This window comes from Leptodactylus fuscus, chromosome 10, assembly GCF_031893055.1.
Source record: "Leptodactylus fuscus isolate aLepFus1 chromosome 10, aLepFus1.hap2, whole genome shotgun sequence".
NCBI classification, from domain to species: Eukaryota; Metazoa; Chordata; class Amphibia; order Anura; family Leptodactylidae; genus Leptodactylus; species Leptodactylus fuscus.
This window is the reverse complement of record NC_134274.1, coordinates 23,225,046-23,231,418: the sequence shown is the minus strand read 5'-3', so window position 1 is coordinate 23,231,418 and position 6,373 is coordinate 23,225,046. Positions and strand designations below refer to the sequence as shown.

The 6,373-nt window shown below is 43.7% G+C and overlaps 1 long non-coding RNA gene across 1 annotated transcript; it reads left to right on the top strand.

Moving 5' to 3' along the window:
- The first annotated feature begins 2,696 nt into the window (after positions 1 to 2,696).
- LOC142182949 (uncharacterized) lies at positions 2,697 to 3,884 on the top strand. The gene is made up of 3 exons (XR_012711763.1): positions 2,697 to 2,784; positions 3,122 to 3,190; positions 3,767 to 3,884. It is a non-coding gene; the product is annotated as an uncharacterized LOC142182949 (long non-coding RNA).
- The last annotated feature ends 2,489 nt before the right edge of the window (positions 3,885 to 6,373 follow it).

Below are 6,373 nucleotides of genomic sequence, written 5' to 3'. Positions count from 1 at the left end.
CCGGTGATCTGTGTGTATATCGCACTATAAACTGATATTTCAGCACCCACTGATGGCAACGCTTACATCTATATATGTGTGTGTGCGGTGTACGTGTAATAGTGTGCTATACCTGGTAACGATAGTGTTAAAGGGGAACTCTGGCATTTAAGATGTCTTCATGTCTTCAGATTGTAACAGAGTTGTTTTTTAATGTTTTTCTCCCCCTGGGTCTCCGATTATTATACTCTGGGGTCTGAAAAGACTCCACAGTATAATAATTGTTTATAGGTGTTCATTATGGGGGATAATACTGTGTGCAGGGGCCACTATGGGGCATAATACTGTGTGCAGGGGCCACTATGGGGATAATACTGTGTGTAGGGGCCACTATGGGGATAATACTGTGTGCAGGGGCCACTATGGGGCATAATACTGTGTGGAGGGGCCACTATGGGGCATAATACTGTGTGGAGGGGCCACTATGGGGGATAATACTGTGTGGAGGGGCCACTATGGGGGATAATACTGTGTGCAGGGGCCACTATGGGGGATAATACTGTGTGCAGGGGCCACTATGGGGTATAATACTGTGTGCAGGGGCCACTATGGGGGATAATACTGTGTGCAGGGGCCACTATGGGGGATAATACTGTGTGCAGGGGCCACTATGGGGGATAATACTGTGTGCAGGGGCCACTATGGGGGATAATACTGTGTGCAGGGGCCACTATGGGGGATAATACTGTGTGCAGGGGCCACTATGGGGGATAATACTGTGTGCAGGGGCCACTATGGGGGATAATACTGTGTGCAGGGGCCACTATGGGGGATAATACTGTGTGCAGGGGCCACTATGGGGTATAATACTGTGTGCAGGGGCCACTATGGGGTATAATACTGTGTGTAGGGGCCACTATGGGGTATAATACTGTGTGCAGGGGCCACTATGGGGATAATACTGTGTGCAGGGGCCACTATGGGGATAATACTGTGTGGAGGGGCCACTGAGGGACATAATACTGTATGCAGGGGCCACTAAGAGACATAATACTGTGTGCAAGGGGCACTATGGGGCATAATGGAGTGCGGAGGAGGGGGTTGGTCGAGGTCGTCGGTTGGGGGGGGCATGTCAAAAGTTCGCCACGGGGCTCCGCCATTCCTAGTTATTCCAATACTATTAGGGGGTGTCATGACTAATATCATGACATCACACAGTGGCGTAACTAGGAATGGGGGCCCCAAGGTGAACATTTGATATGGAGGCCTACCCTGACCTACCAAACCCCAAACTGCGTACCTGCATACAGTATTATCCCTCGAAAATATCCCCAATACAAAATAAACCGCTTAGAAACCATACAATAATATCCCTCAGTAGAATTCCCATATAATAGTGTTTCAAACATATGTGATACTCGTAGCGCTAAAGTTCTGTAATGTCCAAATCTGATAAGGGGGGCAGGGCACATACACTTCATCTTCTGCCGGTCAGGATCCTGGAAATAGATGATGGTGTAGAGTCGACAGAACCGGCCCCTGGGCATCAAACTCCGCAGTCCGTTTCCCGCTCACTGGGAGACGATAATGTGGAATAATTGGTTGTATGTCAATGGATTTAACTCTTTGTGCAATAACACAATTGATCCCTTGTTACCGGTTACACATGGAGCCCAGTGGAGCCCCATTATAGTCAATGGGGTCTATTAGGTGTCTGTCGCTTTTAAACTGAAACTGGCGGAGGAAAGTCCTCCATGCAGGATATCTTCATCTGCCGTTTTTCAGGGGGCCCCGCGCAGATGTGAACGGAGCTTTAGCCATTTTGTTGGGGTTTTTACTTTGCTGTGATAGAATACAAGAAATCTGTTGACCTTGGTTCAATGAATCAAGACTTGCGCCAACAAAAAGTGGAGTAGCCGGCCATGGTAACCAACAGGTCATTGCTTAATCCTTTCAAGGGTTTTGTGAAATATGAGGTTGGATTGGGTCCTGTAAGCAACGTCTCCTCTTTGAGCTAGTTTGGAAACCTCTCTGGCATTGTGTTCAGTCTAAGTTGCTTGCAGTAATGTAGACTGTGACCCGATAGTTCATATCGATGAGTAGCGCTAGCGGAAAAATAAAGTTGCAATGTTTCCCTGGCCTGAAGGAATCTTTGTGTCCTGGCTCGGAATCTAGTTGTGCAGCGTTGGAGTAATACAAGAAGATTGTACACTGTGGCACGACTCACTCTGAATATGCCATATGCCCCCGCCAGCCTTGTTTGGCGCCCCCTTTTTTTTCAGTGTATTTGGCTGCATATAATGGAAGCTTGCGTACGTTCATTTAATAGGGTAGGCCATCGGTATGGGAAATCGGTGGGGCCTGACACCCGCATCCAGCTGCCTCTGCCATTGTTTCCTACAACCAATATAGAAGTGGATATTTTTCATAATTTTCTGTTTCACTATTTTCCAGCACCTTTTGTACAGATCTCTTACTAAAAAAGTGACATGGCCGCTGGTTTTCATCTGATTTCCCTATCCATTTTGTTTTTCAGACCTACTATCTGACATTCAGCCTTTTACATCTTGTACATGATGCAAGTAGCTGAGATGAGCCGCCTTCTGTACAGCGGGTAAGTGCGATAGTGCATGTGTAAGTATTGGGTAACGTTCACACTCTGCAGAATAATGAAATGATCTGTAAGGCTTATTTTACATTTTATTTATTTTGCTACAGAAATATCTGCAGAAACTGTGCGCTGAGCTGGAGAAGCAGATAAAGAGCGATATCCGGGAGGGGGCGAGATATTTCTACCGGACGAAGGTGCAGTATTTCCATCTGTATGGTTTCTACGTTGTCACATTTCATGAGTTTAGAAGTAACATAATAGAAACCCGAAGCTCAGAAATGGATGTTACATGTAGACGGGTGAGGATCTCGCCTCAGCTGTCCCGCTCTGTAGGATTGGGAGGATCTCTTCTATTCTCAGCTAAGGTGATTTTCCAGGTCATCTATACTTGGGATAGGTCATCAATATCAGATTAGTGAGGTCCGATACCCCCACCAATATGTCCTATAAGTCACATCATTATAATCTCTTATGGGGTTTTTGGGTTCTCCAACACAGTACTAATCCTATTTACCTTATTTGCTTTTTCAGGTGAAGGATTTAGTTGCCAGAATACACGGCAGATGGCAAGAACTGCTACTTTATTCTCGCCCAATTCAGGTAAAACACACAGCTTTATATTACTATCCCAATGTCTGGCAATTCTTTCTTTAATTCCCTTTAAGGGGGTTTTCCCGTGAACAGAACCATATTATATATGGAGACCATTACACATTTTTGGCAAATAAAGTTTTAAAGATTTCTTCTAATCATCTTAGTGGTGATATCTGTTGTCTCGATCGGTTATCAATGGATACGACCATGAATGTAGGAATTTCCATCTTCCTGGACTTGTCAGAATCCCAGCCATGATTTTCTTATTGTGGACAGGCAAGGAGTAAATAACTCGACCGCAGGAAGGAAATCATGGCTGGGTTTCTGACACGTCCCAGAGCATAGAATGGTTATGTATTCATGGAGGTATGCAGTGGCCACCAATCCAGACAAAAGGGAGAGAAATCTGTAGAACTCTGCAACGTTATTACCTTTTATTTGCAGAAAAATTTAAAAAAAATTTTAAATTTTCTACAAATTGTAATTTCTTAATGGGAAAAATCCTATTTTAAGTAAATATGTGTTTTATAAAAAAAAAAACCAAAAAGACAACCTTTTTCCTTTTTTGTTCCTTTAACCCAGGGAAAGATTCATGATTACTGGGAACCAATGTTTGATGGCTCAAGCCCCAACAGCCCACAAGACAACATCAGCAATGCTCCTCAGGATTTTCCTTACGACGATTAACATCCACCCCACCCCACCAAACAACACTACTACCTGCTTTTCTAAGATATAGAAAATATACAAATACGCCATTTTCTGCCTAACCTTCTGTTACTTAAAAATGCCAGTTTGGTGGAAATGAATGAAGACAAAATACTGTTCATAGTTCGATAACACATGGAAGTAAAATAATGACATGTGTGAGATTACTGAAAGAGCAATTGCCAATGTTGGTTATCAGGATTGTAGAGGATTAGAAATGACATGGCTGCCTTTCTCCAGAAACAGCGCCACACTGGTCCACAGGCTGCGTGTGGTATTGCAGCTCATCCTGTCCTTTAGGGAAAAAACTGAAGAAACCTGGGCCTGGGTTTACACTTGTTCTTCCCGAGGTTCCCATGTAAATGTAAATATTTCATGCAAAACTACTTTAGTGTGTTTTTCTGTTCCTAGAGGATGTTTGTTTATACAGAAGTTGCACTTTATACCTCATTTTTTATGTTGGTTATTTATAAAACAGAAGTTCAGTCATGTGTTGTATTCTTTTTTGTCACTTACCAAAAAAACCTACTAAGGGCTCGTTCACATCTGCGCCGACACTCTGTACTTCAGGTTTCTGTTTCCTGCATAAAACAGAGCAGGAGACGGAAACCTGCAGGAGTCTTTCTCACCCATTCATTTGAATAAGAAAGCTGTGCGGCGGTGAGCGTTTTATGCTCTCCGCCGCGAAACCGGGTTTTATAATCCAGACACAGAGTCGGACATGCAGTACTCTGTGTCCGGATTTTTTAAAAAAACGGTTTCGCGGTAGAGAGCATAAAATGCTCACCGCCGCTCACGGCCGGACCCGGTCTGTGGTTTCCGTCTTCTGGCATGCAGAAGACGGAAACCACAGAACGGACAGCTGAACGCAGGTGTGAACCTAGAGTCACTTGTTATGCAGATTCAGATATTCTGTATGTATCGGGGGCATAGCTATAGAAGGTGCAGGGGTAGCCGTTGTTACCGGGTCCTGGGCCTTGTGGGGGTCCCAAAGGCCCCGCTGTCACATAGTGTACCAGTATTCTAAATGACACAAGGTTGGAAGGGCCTGTTAGAGATTTTACAATGGGGCCCAGAAGCTTTAAGTTACGCTTTCAATAGAAGCAAAATTATCCTATGTTCATATTTGTGTCAGAACTTCCATGGGATGGATATGGCCAAGCGTCAAACACGATATGGACAGACTTATTAGGACACCTCTCTTGACCATTCAGAAGAGCATTTGTGAGGTCAGACATTGATGTTGGGTGAGAGGGCTGAGTTTTAGTATATCCCAAAGGTGTTTGATCGGTTTGAGGTCAGGGTTCTGTGGCAAGTCAAGTCACCCGACCATTCCTATATAGTCCTTGCTTTGTGCACTGGGTCACGGTTATGCTGGAACAGAAGGGGGTCTTCTCCAAACTGTTCCCACAAAGCTAGGACCATACAATGGTCACAATGTCTTGGCATGCTGAAACATAAAAATTTCCCTTTATTGCATCTGAGGAACTTGCGCCAACCCATGAAAACAACCCCATAGCCGTATACCTCCTCCACCAAACTTTACAGTTGGCACAGGCCATACGTGAAAATTCACCTGGCATAGCCACTGAATGGCCACTTTATTAGAGACACGTGCCCTGTCATGATTTGTGCTTTCTGTATGGAAATTAGACACGTAACTCTATAATGCAACATACAGTCAAGTGGGCAGGTTTCATTGTGAATCAGAATCAGTGGCCACAATATATTTTTACAGTGAAAGCTATACATGCAAAATCTCTTCTTAAAGGCAACCGAGAAATAAGAAGTTCAGTCTCCACAAGTAACAAGACATCTTCACCATAACAGTCGTAATTCTGGAGAGTACACACCTCGGGATCAGGTCACAGCACTAACAGGTAATGGCTTCTTATAACAGAAATAGGCTAAACTTATATGTCCACCTAAAGAATTCTGCTTTATTGGTTCATCTATGTTTGATCAGGAATGGGGTTTTATCTTTGCTAGGGGAAGATTTGCTTAATTCCTTATATTTTTCTCTTCCTCTGGATTATAATGTAGCGGTAGATTAAGTTTTTTACCAAAACAATTGCAAATGGGGATCAATTGGTTCTGACCGACCTGGCCTAAGGACATTATCATATATGGGGATACAATGGGGATAACCAGGTCCCAGAGCACTTACTAGTTGCCCAGAGACATATTATCTCTCCTGTCATGTGATCTCATTCAGGATTCTCTAACTAGTCATTTTATTTTTGCATTCACTACCTTCCATATTGCATTTTCATTTTTTGAGGTGGAAACCCCGCTGGACACCATTATAATCTATGGGGTCCGCAGGTTTCCAAAGGTAACCATTTTTTTAAGCAGATTAGATTTCCATTCAGGGGGGTCAATGGAAACCCAAACGCAGGTCCAGTTGTTCTATTCCTCCGCAGATCGTATACTAACTACATACGATTCTGTGCACAGGTCATGAGTATGAAACATGTATTA